This window comes from Phyllostomus discolor, chromosome X (genome assembly GCF_004126475.2).
Source record: "Phyllostomus discolor isolate MPI-MPIP mPhyDis1 chromosome X, mPhyDis1.pri.v3, whole genome shotgun sequence".
Taxonomy (NCBI): Eukaryota; Metazoa; Chordata; class Mammalia; order Chiroptera; family Phyllostomidae; genus Phyllostomus; species Phyllostomus discolor.
Window position 1 is genome coordinate 89,523,179 of NC_050198.1, and position 18,273 is coordinate 89,541,451.

At 39.6% G+C, this 18,273-nt stretch overlaps 1 non-coding gene across 1 annotated transcript; it reads left to right on the top strand.

Moving 5' to 3' along the window:
- The first annotated feature begins 1,764 nt into the window (after positions 1-1,764).
- On the top strand, positions 1,765-1,871 carry LOC114505801. The gene has a single exon (XR_003685271.1). It is a non-coding gene; the product is annotated as a U6 spliceosomal RNA (small nuclear RNA).
- Positions 1,872-18,273: the final 16,402 nt, after the last annotated feature.

Consider the following 18,273-nt stretch of genomic DNA (forward strand, 5'->3'; position numbering starts at 1 on the left):
CTGCACCTGAGTTTGAATTAAGCTTGAACATTCCTCTGTGGAAACTATTTGGATGATTCAGAAGGCCATAGCTATAGGTATCTGGTGATTGGTAGCTTCATCATGACAATGTGCTTGCTCATGCATCATATCTCATGAAGTTTTTTGACAAAATATGAAATCACCCAGGTGATTCAGCCCTCTACAGCCCAGGTTTGGTACCCCACAACTTCTGGCTTTTCCCAACACTAAAATCACCTTTGAAAGGGAAGAGATTTCAGATTATCAATGAGATCCAGGAATATACAATGGGGCAGCTGATGGTGACTGGGAGAACTGTGTGAGGTCCCAAGGTGCCTACTTTGAAGGGGACTCATTCAAAGGCATCATTGAATGATGATGAGGCGTCATTGTCCTATGTACAATGTTTCCTGTGTCTTGTATCTTCTGCAATAAATGTCTATATTTTTCATAGTACATGCTGGATATATTGTGGACAGACCTCGTATACTCTGTAGTTGGAGTTCTGCGAGCCACATTAAACAGTAGATTTCATGGCTACCATACTTATCCTTTCTTTTCCTTTTAATTAACTTTCTCAGCCTTTCATCTTTACTTAATCTTTTCCCTTTTACTACTAATCTACCTTTGTATTTCATAATAATATTTAGACAAAGTGCTACTGAGTCACTAATGTTTGAGAAATAACAGTGGAGACAAAATCGGTCAGAAGAAAGTGTGGAAAGATAAAGGCATGAACAGTGGAATTTTAAGGGAATAATATATGCTGATTTTGAAACAAAATGCTGAAAATTGGCTTCCCACTTTTCTCAAAATTTATAAAGAATGTAGAAAAGTTTGTAACCTATGCTAGAAATAAGATTTAAAATATTTTCACCTATAGACTATGACAAAGGCCATCTACTTTAGTAAATGTCTACTATCTTTTGGGACCTTAAGTTCTCCTTTCGAATGCCTTTCTGTGATATGCCTTGAATTGTCAGAGGTAACTAGTGAATGACTTGGTTGATGTGTTTTAGAAGTTCCATTCACTGCCTAAATGTTCTTGATTTAGATTGTCTTAAACAGGTAACCAGAAATCTTAAGAGTTTTTACAAAATCAGGTTTATATAATCATATGTATTGCATCGTTATTGCTATTATGTGCATAATTTTTATTCATTACATGCATGCCTCTAAAAATTATCATCTTTCATTGGGATGAATGTTTTTTCTTGACATTCCCTAATGTTGTTTACACAAGGATGCACATAAGTGAGCTTGAATCATGTTACTTCATTAGACTAAAGCAGTTAGCGTGGCTGGAAGAGGTACCCATCTGTGTTGTAACAGCAGGAGTGAAACCACATCAATATGTATGTCTATGGGAAATGTCTAGTCTGAGAAAACAATTTATTCACAAAACTCTGTTTTCAATGCTTGGAACTTTGCTGCAAACCGAAGCAGGCAACCAAGAAAACCATTTATCCCTCTGTATAATTTGATGAAAACTGCTCCATTCCTGTAGGCGTGGCCTTGGACATTAAGTTTATTATCTTTAACTGCATCAAATCCCATTTAGCATTGGTGTTGAAAATCAAATTACCATTGCTAGCTTAGTTTTCATGTAAACTGGAATCTGACAAATTAAACTGGTAGATTTATGGCTTGAAAGAAGAAACTATTGTAGTACATTCTCTGTCTGTGGACACATCTTTCTCATTCCAGCTATCTTTTCCCGCTACTTATGAAGATGTTTTAACATTTTAAAAAAATTATATTTTAGTGCTTGCTTCGGCAGCACATACACTAAAATTGGAACAATACAGAGAAGGTTAGCGTGGACCCTGCGTAAGGATGGCATGCAAATTCGTGAAGCATTCCATATTTTTGGATAATGGGGGAAGGAAGGGGAAGGGTTGCCAAGAAACACATACAAAGGACCCATGGACAGAGCCAAAGGGGGGAAGGATTGAGGGTTGGGTGGGGTAAAGTGGTGGTGGGAAAATGGAGACAACTGTACTTGAAAAACAATTAAAAATGCAAAAAAATTATTTTATTGATTATGCTGTTACAGTTGTCCTGATTTTCCTTCTTTGCCCCCCCCCCCCCAAATCAAGCACCCCCCACTCCGTCAGGCAATCCTCTCCCCTTTGTTCATGTCCATGGGTCATGTGTATAAATTCCTTGGCTACTGCATTTCCTATACTGTACTTTACATCGTTGTAGCTATTCTGTGACTACCAATTTGTACTTCTTAATCCCCCCCTCTTCACCCATTACCCCTGATCCCCTCCCATGTGGCAACTATCAAAACGCTCTCTGTAGCCATGATTCTGTCTCTCTCCTTCTTGTTTGCTTAGTGTGTTTTATAGATTCGGTTGTTGATAGGTATGAGTTTATTGCTATTTTATTGTTCATAGTTTTGATCTTCTTTTTCTTAGATAGGTCCCTTTAACATATTGTATAATAATGGTTTGGTGATGATAAACTCCTTTAGTTTTTTCTTGTCTTGGAAGCTCTTTATCTGCTCTTTGATTCTAAGTGATAGCTTTGCTGGGTAGAGCGATCTTGGCTCTAGGTCCCTGCTTTTTATCACTTTGAGTACTTCTTGCCCATTTGTTCTAGCCTGCAGAGTTTCTTTTGAGAAATCAGCTGACAGTCTTATTGGAACTCCCCTGTAGGAAACTAACCACTTTTCTCTTTCTGCTTTTAATATTCTCTCTTTATCATTAATCTTTGGCATTTTAATTATGACGTGTCTTAATGTGGGCCTGTTTGCACCCATCTTGTTTGGGACTCTTTGTGCTTCCTGGGCTTGCATATATATTTCTTTCACCAAATAAGGAAATTTTTCTTTCATTAGTTTTTCAAATAGATTTCCAATTTCTTTCTCATTCTTTTCTCCTTCTAGCACTCCTATAATGCAAATATTGGTATGCTTGAAGTTGTCCCAGAGGCTCCTTACACTATCCTCATTTTTTTTATTCTTTTCTCTTGTTGTTCTGATTGGTTGCTTTTTATTTCCTTGTATTCCATATCATTGTTTTGATTCTTGGCTTCATCCATTCTACTGTTGATTCCCTGTAAATTGTCCTTTATTTCCATTAGTATGTCCTTCATTGCTGGCTGGTCTTTTTTGTGCTGTTGAGGTCCTCACTAAGTTCCTTAAGCCTCCTTATAACCAGGGTTTTGAACTCTGCATCTGATAGATTGCTTATCTCACTTTTGTTTAGTTCTTTTTCTGAGGCCAGCTGCTGCTAGTACCAGACCTGGGGCTGCTTAGCCAAAGGTACAGGGACTGGGGTTTGAGGAGGCTGGTTGTTGCTTGTTTGAGAGGATTTAGGAAGATGTGAAGCCTGAGCCAAGACCAGCTATTCCTATGGAAAAGCCACTGTTAACAGCTTGGGCAGGCCATAAGTTAGGTGGGGCGGAGCCTCAGGGATTCCCCAGGGCAGAGCAAACCTTGTGAGCCAGGTTGATGGAGTCTCAGATATAGCACCTGCCTGCCAGCTGTGTAGCTCTGTGAAAGGAGCGCTCAGAAAAGGAACAATGGCCTCTGCCCACCTTTCTGTCTGGGAGAAAGCTGTCCCTCAGCTCTCGCCCAGATGTCAGATACTTCAGTTTCTCCCCTTATACCACTGATGCCCTTCAAACCTCTGCCCTGGTGCTGGACCTCAGTGGGAGTGAGTCTGAGTAAGTCTGTGTGCGGGTCCTTTAAGAGGAACTGCTTGGGAATCCAGAAGTTCCTTCCACTGACTCAGTCCCTGCTGGTTTTTGCAGCCAGAATTTATGGGGACTTACTTCCTGGCACTGGAACCCTGGGCTGAGATGCCTGATGTGGATCTGGAACACCTTGCTTTTGAGATATCCCTCCCAGATTTTTATGCACCACTTGTTGGTGTAGAACCAGCCCACTTCACATTTTCACATCTCTGTGTTGCCTACCAGTCTGGATGGATGCAGATTCTTTAGTTCCATAGTTAGACTTCTCGATTTCCGACAGTTCTGAGTGATGGTAGTTCTGTAGTTGTAATTTTGATGTGGTTATGCAAGGAGGTGAGCTGTGTTTCCCTATATCTCCATCTTGACCAGAAATCTGTATTTTAACATTTCGATAGAACCAATTAAGTAGAAGTCTTTCTTCAAGCTGGTCATGACAACTAGACATATTAACGTGAAGGATGGGTGGGGCAAAAGTAGGTTTTCAGTTTGTATGGAAAATAATACAATCATCAATAAATAATAATACAAGAATTAACTCTTTCACATCACATATCCACAACTGTAAACCTACTTTTGCCCCACCCTGTATATGAATTTGGGAATACATTTTAACTGGGAATCACTATGTCTTAATCACGTGACCGTTTTACTGGAAAGATGTACAACCATCTGTATGAGTTCCCAAGTCTCTTATACGTGTGGGTTAGTGAAGAAGGAGGTAGAGATAAACCTTTAAACTTTTACAGTTAGTTCTTGAACTTATGTGCCAAGTAAGAGTCACTCTGATAATCCCAAAGAGTGGATTATTTAACTGCTCTTTCTCTTTGATGTGACCATGGTTAAGGAAAAATTTATTTCTCCTGACATATCAACCTTCTTAACGCTATTGGACTTATGTAATGAAAAGTAATTTTTTGACTTAGCTTGTTTGTGTTCCAAGAGCCAGGACACGAAGGACAAAGGGCACTCAAGAAACATGCTGGTTGGTAGGAAGAGTTTGGCTACTATTAAACATTGTTAAAAAAAATTGGGTAAGTTAAATAAGGAAACCGTGAGGGATTACTTCCTTAATTGAGCACTGAATGATCAGGGGGATATTCTTTCATTCAAATTTTAGAAAATTGCTTTTAAAATCTTTATATTTCTTTTAATATTTGTGCACACTGATGAAATACACTAGACTGCACATTTTGAATAAGCAACTCAGAAGCACGCTGCCACATTTTAGAAAACACTGATCTGAAACATTTATTTGACTATAATAATTTAGTGACTGTTATCATCATCATCCATTGACAGTATATAACACTTTAGTTAATATAAAATTGCTTATCTAATGTGTAGTGTATGCTCTTTAGTATTAACTTATATATTATAAAAACGATCATTTTACCTTTCAGGGAAATGCAGGTGACTGGCTACATATACAATTAAAATTATTTTAGCAAGAGCTTGTCTATATGAAAACTCTGCTTAAAATCAAAGGAAAATAAAATAAGTTTTCCATGGTAATTTTGTTTTAACTTTGTGTATCAGTGACATATTTGTTAATCATATTGTTATTCCCATAGGAGAATAGAAAATCAGATATAGCTAAAGAAATCAGAAATACCATTTTAAATAAATAAAAAGGAACTGAGACTAGACTGCACAGTCTGTGTAAACAAATACAAATTAAATTCCCACTGAATGCCTGGCTTCCTTATTTCATCTGCTTCCTGTTCCTACTCAAAGTACCTCTTTCCTGCATTGTAGAAAGTCTGAATTCCTGACTAAGACACTTGCAATCTATTTGATTGAAAAAAAAAAAAAGAGTGGCTTTACTTTTCTGACTAAATGGTGCATTTATTGGCTCCAGTTGTGTGGTGCTGTATGAAAGAGGATTACAGGGCAATTTTGGAGTGATTTTTATAAATTTGTGTTTCCTGTGTCTCATTTGATACATTTTTATCTGTCTGGGTTTTCTTCTCTTGGATAACAGCCTCATTTTCCTTTACACCTGGGGAAAAAAACCCCATAAATTATTGTTAGTATAAATTGAATAAAAGAGCAATAGGCTCCTTGGCTGGTGTGGCTCAGTGGATTGAGTGTCGGCCTGTGAACCAAAGGGCCACTGGTTCGGTTCCCAGTCAGGGCACATGCCTAGGTTGCAGGCCAAGTCCCTGGTTGGGGGACGCATAAAAGGCAACCATGCATTGATGTTTCTCTCCCTCTCTTTCTCCCTCCCTTCCCCTCTCTTTAAAAATAAATAAATAAATAAAATCTTTAGAAAAAGCAATAGGTGATATAACTGTATTACTCATTCATTCCTTAAATCTGACCATTTGAGTCGACTGTCCCCTGTCCCCTACCTTCCCTCAGTTTTTGTCCCTCCAATGTACAGGATGAGGTGACCTAGCCTTCTAGAGCTGGAAAATGCCCAAGGTTCATGCTGCCTCTAAAAAGGGAGCAAAAAGGGAGAGTATCATGATACAAATGGTATGGGCTGTGGAAAGTAAATAATAGTAAAATGTTTCATTTTAGTATTGAGATGATGGATGTGTTCAATGCACAATTCTTTCAATTTCCCCTGTACCTTTGAAAATGTTCATAATAAAATGTTAGGAAAATAGAAAAGTGCTTCAGGTGAGACTAGGCCTGAGAAATGACGATGAAATGGTGATGTAGGGATAATTGGAGACATCGGCAGGAGGAGTTTTGGTGGAGTGGGAGGATGCAAGCCTCCTGGTTGGAATGGATGGGAGAGAAAAGGGGAGGAAAGAACTGGAGACAGCGAGTTGTAGCAGTTCTTTTGAGGAGCATTACTGTAAAGGGACAGCAAATTTGCTGTAAATAGAGCAGTAGCTACAGGGGACTGAGGGAAGGAGGCTATGGGTGAAATCACAGCGTGCATGTATGCTAATGGGAGTGATCCAGTAGAGGGATGAAATGTAATGATGCAGGAAAGGAAAAGAATTACAGGAAGGATGTCCTTGAGTTGCTGTTGGGGGTAAAATTTTGTGCATGGGCAGAGGGGCTGGCCTTCATGTAGATGGATCATCTATAACAACTGGAGGGAAGGCAGAGAATATGAGCACAGGTGCAAATAAAAGGGGATGTGTATTTGTGGGAGCTTGCAGAATTCTCTTCTGATGACTTGTGTTTTCTCAGTGAAAAAAGAAACAAGACCATCACCTGAGTCTGTGGGGAAAAAATACATTAGGATCTTGAGAGGAGGGAAAACTATGTAAGAGCATCTTCTAGGAGCATGGGAGAGTAAATGGACTGGGGAAATGGAACAGTCTATTTTTTAGGAACCAGATCTTAGAAGTTGAATTGCTGGGTCAAAAATAATACCTATATTCTTGCCCCCCAATGAATATTGAAAATTTACCTCTAAGAGTTGGATGCATTAATACTACTACAAGGAATATACAGTAGTTTCCTCTCACTCACGGTTGCATGTACCCATGGTCCACTAGGATCTGACCATATTAGATAGGAAATTCCAGAAATAAATATTCATCAGTTTTCAGTTACATGCCATTCTGAATGGTGTGGTGAAATCCCACACGCTTCTTCACTGCCCAGTCCAGAATGTGAAGCACCCCTTGTCCACCAACTCCACTGTATATGCTCCTGCCAGGTAGTCACTTAGTCGTCCTCTCCGTTACTGGATAGGAATGGGGGGGGGAGGGGCAGAGTGGGAGAGGGATAGGTTATCATTCACATAAATTCTATTATAATATATTGTTATAATAGTTCTATTTCATTATTAGTTATTCTTGTTATCTTACTGTGCCTAATTTATAGATTAAACTTTATTATAGATGTGTAGGTGTAGGAGAAAACATAGTATATATAGGGTTTGGTGCTATTCACAGATTCAGGCATCAACTAGGGCTTTTGAAACATCTCCTGTCGATAAAGAGGGACTACTGTATCAGCTTATCTGTCTCTCCATTCCTTTGCCAAGTATGTTATTAAACACTTTTTTCTCTTTCAATGTAATTATTGGAAACCCATATTTCCGTGTACCTTAATTTGTCTATCTTTTAATATGCATGAGTAAGCATCTTTTCATATGCTTAAAAGTCAAAGATTGCCAGAGAAAGCTTGATTTTTCTGGGGAACTACCTCCCACTTTCACGAGGGAAACAATTCTACTTCCTGTCTCCATGACTAAACCTATAGCATGAACTAGAGCTGAGAAGCACAGAAGCCTAGGGGTAGAAAAGGTCTTAGAAGAGATCTTAGGTTTTGTCCAAGCTTGCAAGAAACTAGTTAGTGTTAGAGTAGGAACCATAACCCAGGACTTCTGATCCCCTGGCCAGGACTCAAGTTCTGTGCTCAGGGCTTGGGGAAGACAAAGGTTTTGAAGTAGGCGAGGGATGAAACATTCATACGTGGGCTTTAGGAAGATGAATAAGTGCATGTGCTTGTAATACATTAGGATGGGTGAGGAGCCATGGCTTGCTCATAATAGGCATTTAGCAAATATGCAAAAGAGAAAGGGAGAGGAAGCCTTCTAGGAGCGGAGAGAGCTACAAGACACAGCAGTGGCCTTCTGGCTCATAGAACTCTGAATCGAGTGGTCTTCCAAGGTTCCAGGAGAGAACACCAAGACAGAAGGAAAAACTGCCACTGGCATCGCTCACAGATCTGCTGTGCATAGCTGTGTAATTGCTGAGAGTGGGCAGGAAGGCGTGACACTCACCCACGTTTTGTGTGCTATGTCATAGGCCCACAGGGCTGTGTAAGCCCAGAGAGGGTTCTCATTTCTAATATGTCCAACAACAGGCGGTGCCTTACTAATTCAGAGGGGCATCTTTTACTAATCTATCTGCCCTGAAGGGACACCTTTCCGTAGTTTGCACAAAAGTGCTGTGTAGGCTAGTGGTGGCCACACTGGTGCTCTCTGCAGTCATTCAGCACAATGTCCCTGACAAGGGTCTCGGGTCCCCATCCATATTCCCACATCCTCAGCTTTGTGTGATATCCCCAGAACTGTATGGAATGACCAGAGGGGCTCCCAGTTAGTGGGGCTGGGTACAGGGTAGAGGGGAGATAAAGGGAGAAAAAAAGTGGGGACAATTGTCCCTGGGAGCATAATCAATAAAATGTACTTTAAAAAGAGAGCAAAAAATAGTAGGTACAAAATAGACAGGGGAGGTTAAGAATATTATAGGAAATGGAAAAGCCAAAGAACTTAAATGTATGACCCATGGACATGAACTAAACGGGATGGGGGGAGACAGGTGGGAGGGGGCACTCAAGCCAGATGAAAATAAAGGAGGGGAAATGGGACAACTATAATAGCATAATCAATAAAATGTGTTAAAAAATAAACCTGTAAGTTCTTTTTTTTTTTAAAGATTTTTTATTTATTTAGTTTTAAACAGAGAGGAATGGAGAGAGAAAGAGGGAGAGAAACATCAACGTGTGGTTGCCTCTCATGTACCCCCTACTGGGGGCCAGCAACCCAGGCATGTGCCCTGACTGGGAATTGAACCTGCAACTCTTTGGTTCACAGGCCAGTGCTCAATCCACTGAGCCACACCAGCCAGGGCCCTGTAAGTTCTTTTATTTTTTAAATTTTTTTAAAAGATTTTATTTATTTATTTTTAGAGAGGGAAGGAAGGGAGATAGAGAGAGAGAGAGAAACATCAATGTGCGGTTGCTGGGGGTCATGGCCTGCAACCCAGGCATGTACCCTGACTGGGAATCGAACCTGCGACGCTTTGGTTCGCAGCCTGCGCTCAATCCACTGAGCTATGCCAGCCAGGGCCGTGTAAGTTCTTTTAAGGCATGACCCTTGTCTGTCTTATTCACTGTTGCACTGCAACACTTAGCACAGTGCTTGGATTTTCCCTCTCGCACATACTTGGTTGCGTAGTTACTAAAAGTATTTTTTAAAAATATTTTATTTATTTTTAGAGAGAGGAAGGGAGGGAGAAAGAGAGGGAGAGAAACATCACTGTGTGGTTGTTTCTCACATGTCCCCTGCTACCAGGGACCTGGCCCGCAACCCAGGTATGTGCCCTGACTAGGAATCGAACTGGCAACCCTTTGCTTCACAGGCCAGTGCTCAATCCGCTGAGCCACACCAGCCAGGGCACACAAATATTTTTCATCATCAGAAGAAATAACACTAGTGCTCACTGTGTTCTTCAGGCAACATTGGGACTATTGATAAGTTAGTAGTACTGCCTTCTGAAAGATTAGAGGAACTCCAGAGGAGAATCTTTAAAATAGTGAAACATTTATATTATATCATATGAAGGCCAGGTCATGAAATTTTCATGTTTAATGAACAGACTGGAGAGAACCATTTCAGGATCATCACTAATTCTCATTGCTGTCCTGCTCATTTGTGCTCTCCTGCTTTCTCCTTATGTTTTAGTCCTTAATGTCTCCAGCTGGGTTAAAATAAGGTCCACTTTTGGGCATTCTCTTCTTATAATGAAAGCCTTTGAATTCAGATCAAAATCACACTTTTGTCCAAACTCTCAGCAGAAGAATAGAGCTTCCTAGGTGACTTCCTGTGATTTAATTTTTGCTAGATTGCACAGGTGCAATCCCATGCTAGAGGCTAATGTTCTGATAGAGGCAAATGGCCAGGAAATTCAATTGACTTTCCTTTTATGCAAAGAAAAGTAGTTAAATGTGTTAAATTCTTAGATTTCCTGGGCATTAGGTGGCAAATACCGTCTTTTTCTTTTATTTCCTGATTTAAATGAAATTAGAGTCTGTTTTTTTTTTTTTTTTAAGCATTACTAGGCATGGAAACATCAAGAGCTCAGGATATAGCCTCAATGGAATGTGGTTCCAATTCTGTCAGTCCTCCGGATACTGGTTTCTATTTTCCTGCTGAGATGGGTCCTGAGTGTCGGACCTCACTGCAGGTGTGGCGGGCGTGGCTCAGTTGTTGAGTCTGCTAGTGTGCCTGCTGTGGCTCAGCACTGCTGTTCTCCTTGTCTCCCAAATGGGGATCCAAGGGTTAGCTCCAGACTCCCAGAAGTCTCACACACATAGTGCCATTGGTGACCTGCATTAACAGTCCAGAGTCCCAGATTACTATCTGCTTTTAAAAATATATTTTATTGATTATGCTATTGCCATTGTACCATTTTTCTCCCTTTTATTTCCCTCTGCCCTGCACCCACCCCCAACAGTATTCCTCCACTTAAGTTCATGTCCATGGGTTGTACATATAAGTTCTTTGGCTTCTCCATTTCCCATACCATTCTTAACCTCTCCCTGTCTACTTTACGTGCCATTTGTGCTTCTCATTCCCTGTACCTCTTCCGCCATTCTCCCTCCTCCCCCTCCCCGCTAATAACCCTCCACGTGATCTCCATTTCTGTGATGCTGTTCCTGTTCTAGTTGTTTGCTTACTACGTTTTTGTTTTTGTTTTGTTTTTAGGTTCAGTTGTTGATAGTGGTGAGTTTGTTGTCATTTTACTGTTCATATTTTTTATCTTTTTCTTTTTCCTAGATAAGTCCCTTTAACATTTCATACAATAAGGACTTGGTGATGATGAACTCCTTTAACTTGACCTTATCTGGGAAGCACTTTATCTGCCCTTCCATTTTAAATGATAGCTTTGCTGGATAGAATCATCTTGGATGTAGGTCCTTGCCTTTCATGACTTGGAATACTTCTTTCCAGCCCCTTCTTGCCTGTAAGGTTTCTTCTGAGAAATCAGCTGATAGTGTTATGGGCACTCCTTTGTAAGTAACTGTCTCCTTTTCTCTTGCTGCTTTTAAAAATTTCTCCTTATCTTTAATCTTGGGTAACTTAATGATAATGTGCCTTGGTGTGTTTCTTCTTGGGTCCAATTTCTTTGAGACTCTGGGCTTCCTGCACGTCCTGGAAGTCTATATCCTTCACCAGATTGGGGAAATTTTTCTTCATTATTCATTCAAATAAGTTTTCAATTTCTTTCTCTTCCCCTTCTCCTTCTGGCACCCCTATGGTCCGGATGTTGGAACACTAACATTTTTCTGACAGGTTCCTAAGCCTCTCCTCATGTTTTTGAATTCTTGTTTCTTCATTCTGTTCTAGTTAGATGTTTGTTTCTTCCTTTTCTTCCAAATTGTTGATTTGAGTCCCAGTTTCCTTCCTGTCACTGTTGGTTCCCTGTATATTTTCCTTTATTTCACTTTACATAGCCTTCACGTCTTCCTCTATTTTGTGACCATACTCAACCATTACTGTGAGCATCCTGATTACCAGTGTTTAGAAGTCTGCACCTGATAGGTTGGCTATCTCTTCATTGCTTAGTTTTATTTTTTGTGGAGCTTTGATCTGTTCTTTCATTTGGGCCATATTTCTTTGTCTTGGCACACCTGTTACATGGTAAGGGGTGGAGCCTTCTGTATTTTCCAGGGTGGGGCAACCCATGTCACTGCATTGTGGCTATGTGTGGGGGGGAGGGGTCAGAGAGGGAGCAGTGCCTCACTCCTTCCACTCTGGCCCCACTCTCCATCTCTTCCCTCATTCCCCACGGGCAGATTGTGCCCTTTCAGGTGCTGATTCCCAGGTGGGTAGGATTGTGTACGTTCTAGTGTCCCATGGACCTCTCCAACAGACTCTCCTTTGAGACTTGGAGTTTCTCCCATCATAGCACCCCCCACATAATTTTACAGCTAGAGGTTTTAAGTGTTTAGTTTCCCAGTCAGCCAGCTCCGCCTTACTCGAGTGGCTTGCTGCCTTGCCGTGGGTCCACTCCACCCAGCTTCCTGTCTCCACCCCTCCTACCCATCTGGATAAATGTTTCTTTAACTCCTTGGTTGTCAGAGTTCCATATACTTTTATTTTCTGGTAGTTATGGTTGTTTATTGTTGTTAAATTGGTTGTTATCCTTCTTCTGGTTGTACAAGGAAGTGAAGTGTTTTTACCTATGCCTCCATCTTGGCTGGAACACTCTAAATTTTCTTTAAAAAAGAGGAGCTTCTCTTTATTAATTACTTGATTTTGTTGAAATATAGTCTGCACAGAAGAGTTAAGAAAAATGGAAAATTTCTCTTTAATTTCAGTTTTCAGAATAAGGTGTTGTTACCCCAATGTTGACCAATAATCTGGGGGGTGTTATTTATGATTTTTAAAATATATTTGATGCATTGCAGGCATTGAAGGTGTTACTACTACTACTATTATTGGACTATTATTATTGATGTTCATTGGGAGCCCCTTCAGGTTCCTTCTGAGTAGGACTAAAATATTCCATTAGGTGACTAAGCAGGCAATCACAATAGCATCAAGAGTCACTGCACTGGGATGCCTGGGAGGAAAGACGAGTCATAGCTGAGGGCTACCTCCATTTACTTGGCCTGAAACAATATGTTGGACTTACAAAGAAGCGATATAGTTTTCTCTTTCTGATTCGTTAGTCCTTTACTCATGACTAAGTAGTTACTGGGGTGCCTATGTTATTGTGGTCATAGCTACTCTTCATTCCTTTTACCTCTGTGCAATTTGACTACACCGGCCACTATTCTCCACCCCACTACCAGCCTGACACAATGCTGAATAGAAGTCATAAAAATGGACATCATATAGCTTACCATATTTCTAATTTTAAAAAGGAAGCTTTCAAATCTCACCAGAATGTATGAGGTTTGTGTACTCTCTCTTTATGTGCATACATACTCACACATGCACAAACACACAAACATCTGTAGATAACATTTTGCCAAGGAATGACAAATACTCTAAGGCCGGGATCCCCAACCTCTGGTCCATGGACTAGTTACAGGTTTGGGCCTGTTAGGAGCGGGGCCGCACAGCAGCAGGATGTGAGCTTGCATGTAATGCACTTGAGTCATCTTGAAACCATGCCCCCATCCCCGGTCTGTGGGAAAACTGTCTTCCACAAAACTGGTCCCTGGTGACAAAAAATTTGGGGACTGCTGCTCTAAGGCACAGGAGTTGCTAGGTTTGGCTTGCTATTCTGCCATATATTCAGTTGGCAAGGAGACAATGTGCCAAATGGATTCAGACAGTCTATTACTTATCATGACAACAAAAGCAAGCTCAGAAGGTCAGCATGGTGTCATCTCCCCATATCCTTATTCTCACAGGATGACAATGAATCACAGGGACAAAATGACAGATGGCAGGAGAAGTGCATCACTCTATTATGGAGAAACGGTTTCCATATTATATCTAGTTGGTTTTTCCAACCAGAAGTTGCACTTTAAGGGAGGAGGCAAGGTGGAAAAATTCGCACGTCTCACCAGAATGAGGGAGATGGGTAAGAAACTGCCTCCTGGCAGCCCCCCACCAGGTAGATAGGTGGTGACAAACAGCCCTCACAATGTTGATTATCTCACCATGTCCCAGGGCAAATCACAGGACATTTCACCAAGACTTACGTGAGCCTGCAGTTGAGCTTTGCCTGTGGGGCAAATGCGGACCCGTACCAGGTTTTTAGAGCACCTGAGCAGAAGCATTCCCCTATAACCAAGAACACGTACTGAAAATTAATGGGACCTTTTAACTATATTGGCGCACAGTAATAAGAAATACTTTTATTTTTATTTATTACAAGCAAGTTATAGTAATATTTAATAGGTCAATTTCCAAATTGTGTTTTTTAGAAATGCTTCAGTCATGGTAAATCAGTATTTTACCACTAGATGGCGCATGACACTCATCATCCAATTGGTCAGTATAGAAAGCTGTTTCTGAGAGATTATAAACCTAATTGTCCTTAATTCCAAAACATATATGAATTTTAACTTTAAATGGAATTACTGTGTAATGATTATTTTTATTAAAATAAGTTATTCTTTATTTTCTGGATTTTAGGTGAAAGAATAACACAAAGTAACCCCTGTATATACTTACTCAAGATTTACCAATTAATAACATTGATATGTTTGCTGTATATCTCTATATTATTTTTTCTAAATCATTTCAGAGTGATCTGTAGACATAAAGCACCTGTCAGTACTTCAACATGTGTCTTATGAGAACAAGCTCATTATCTTATATTATCATACATTATCAAAAACTTGTACATTGATATCATATTATCTAATACTTAGTCCACATTCAAATCTTCCAATTGTTCCCATGATGTCTTTTTTTTCCATAATGTCTTTCATAGCTGTCTTCTTTTCTTTTCTTTTTTTTTAAGATTTTATTTATTTATTTATTTATTTATTTATTAGAGAGGGGAAGGGAGGGAGAAAGAGAGAGAGAGAATAACATCAGTGTGTGGTTGCTTCTCATGTGGTCTGCAACCCAGGAATGTGCCCTGACTGGGAATCGAACCTGCGATGCTTTGGTTTGCAGCCTGTGCTCAATCCACTGAGCTATGCCAGCCAGGGCTTAGCTGTCTTATTTTCTGTTCAGGATCCAATCAAAGATCACACATTGTATTTGGTGCCATACCTCTTTTTTGTTGTTATATCTTCTTAACCTTCTTTAACTCAGAACAGTTTCCCTACCCCTTCCTTTTTAACATATGACGATTCTATATAAATATACAAATACACATATATATTTACATATTAAAATTTAATGGATAATTATTTACTTCCTTTACCCACTGAAAGTTTAATATTTTTAGGCAGACAATGTAACAACTCTAGTTATAAACATTACCCAAAACTGGTGAAATAAAAAAAGTATGTCTAAATGCAGCTGTTCTGTATGTCATGTGTAATAAAAATCCATATTGAAATTTTTCAGGTAGTTGTTATGAACTTTTAGAACATGAATGGATTGTGTTTTGTTCATTTAAAAAATGTCTGTCCCCAGTACAGATAATTTGAATGTGGCCGAGACTCTACATGTTTGGGGGGATAGTGAATGAATGGTCTCTCTTTCTGTTTTATTTTAGTGAAATGTACATAAGGTAAATTTTATGATTTTAATATTTTTTAAAGATTTTATTTATTTATTTTTAGAGAGGGAAGGGAGGGAGATAGAGAGAGAGAGAGAGAGAAACATCAATGTGCGGTTGCTGGGGGTCATGGCCTGCAACCCAGGCATGTACCCTGACTGGGAATTGAACCTGCGACACTTTGGTTTGCAGCCCGTGCTCAATCCACTGAGCTATGCCAGCCAGGGATTTTAACTATTTTATGTGCACAATTTAGTGGCATTAAGTACATTCACATTGCTGTGTACTGTTAAAATAACAAGGGATATATATGTTAATTGACAAAAAGTTCTTAAATAATCAAAGAGAAAAATGATTTAAATTCCCCTCAAATTCTAGCATCCATAGAAAACCCGGACCTAGTCACTCTTAATATTTTGGCATATACCCTTCCAGATTTCTTTATGTATATTTATACTTATCTGAGTAGTATACATACTGTATCGTAACCTGCTCCTGTTTCCTTAACATATAGTCAGTATTTTCCATGTTAATAATTAGAAATAAATGCATCCTTTCTGGTCTTGCTAACAAGACTAAATATAGATGAATTTTGTGCATTATTTTTTCCCTCTGAGCACAGTGGATAACGACACTACTTGAGGGCCTGGACTTTTAGCCATGGGGCTACATGCAATTTGGGGATTGCAGAAAGGATTGAACATCTTTTGCTGAGGCCCATCTTTAGGTCAGGGGTCTAATGACAGTACTCTTCACCAAGGGAAAAGACAAGAACAATCTATGCCATTTGAATGGAATGTCATTTGAAACCAAAATCTTCTGGAGAACTTGTTATTGAATGCCTGGCTCTCTTTATTACTGATGTGGAGGAAACATATTGAACAACAAAATGGTAATGCTCACTACCAGAGACTAGACCTTACCTGATGGCTGGTAGAACCAATGCAGGGGGAAAAAATTAATGAGACTGTTGCTAGGAGACGGGAGAGCCAAAGCTCATGGCATTGTAGGGGTTTCACTGGAAATTAAGGCAATTTAAGTGTGATTTGTATCAGAGGTTTAGCTATTAAAATCTGTCCTTTGATGAGCATGTGTTTTTTAGCATGTAATGCATTATATGTTTTTATGGTTTTGGAGGAATTTTGAGGGTAATCCCAAGGCATTTCCCTTTCTTTCCACAGGGACGATCCCTTCTTCAGAGCACAGCCCATTTTCGAGTGGCTGCTGCCGCTTTTCTCCCACCCCTTCCGTGCGACAGCCTCAGAGGTGGTGCGGAGGCAGAGCTCAGGCTGCTGGTAAGTAGCTGAGAAATCTTTTGTAGAATAAATATCCAAAATATGCATTCTAAAGCAAGTGGCATGTTTTCATGGAATAGAACAATACATAGCTGTGTAGGAATTTCTGATTCTAATCAGTGGCATTGGGAAAATGGGTTAATTATGTTCCAAGTATCCCACCGTCACTTTTCTAGTATAAAGCTTGTGTCTTAAATGGTGAATGAGTTGCTGGAAGAAAATATAGAAACTTCCCCCTTGTGATTCTGGTAAGATATTTCCCAAAATAAGACTTGACGAAGATGTCACTAAAATGAGAAATTACATTCGGAGCGATATTTCAGCTTTACGATGTTTGGATTACACGTGATAAAATAGGTTGCAATTCAATATGTTCTAAGAACTGATCCTTTCTCAGTGTGGAGGGAGCAAGAGAAAAATGTTATTTTGCAATGGGAAAAAAGATTACTACCATTCCTTATTTAAAAAAAATTAAAGAATATCGTGTGACTGATGTCTGTACAGGAGAGAAAGTAAGAAGGACAGCCTGTAATGTTCAGATTAATTACTTCATGTGAGAGATGAGTGTGTGTTGAATGAGGAAGATCAAAATTTGGTTTTACGATGAAAAATCATGAAGAAAGAATAATGAACATTGTGACTGTGCCTTTATTTTGAAAAGAATTCATTTTTATTTGTAGGCATCAATTTGTACAGTAAACAGTGTTTTTTTTTTCTTTGAAAATGGATGTAAGAAGGAGAGCAGAAATTTCTATCCACAAAGATTTTCTGTATGTTTCTGAAATGTGCCTAAAAATGTGTAAGATGCTGTGTGTCCTTTTGCCTGGAAATTTCTTTTGTAGATCTGTTTCTCCAAGGGGGAAAAAATGGAAAAAATGATAGCTAAAGTGGTGGCTTTTTATTTCTTTGAAATTCAGATTGTTTTGACACTTCCTCAGGAAAAAGAGAAAAAACAGCTACGTAGTTTTTTGAGTTAGATGACAAAGCAGCAATCCAGGAAGAAAAATGAGAATGAAAAAGCTGAAAGGAAAGTCCACAAAATGGACCATTTTTTTTTCAAGCTGCAAATGTCTGCGGGTAGCATGTTTGCAGGGGGAAGAGGGGAGAGTATGTTGAAGGCAAAGGGAGGGGTAATGAACAGAGCACTGCGGCAAAGAGAATGACTGACGCACCCAGGGACATGTGACCATTCTCCAGTGTAGTGAAGAAAATTTTCCAGGAGTCCATCTTGTATAAGAAATTCTGTACCTACTAACATTCAAATAAGACCAGAATTTTAATATAGTAGGTTCTGACTTGGTTTTGCTTGGTTCTCTGTCAGTATGTACATGGGCGCGTTTCGTCTTTGCTTTGTATTGTCTTCATTCCAAGACTTTCTTTTCTGTGCTCCCACCGCTCTTATAACACTTATTAAAGTATCTTGTTAAAAATGCTGT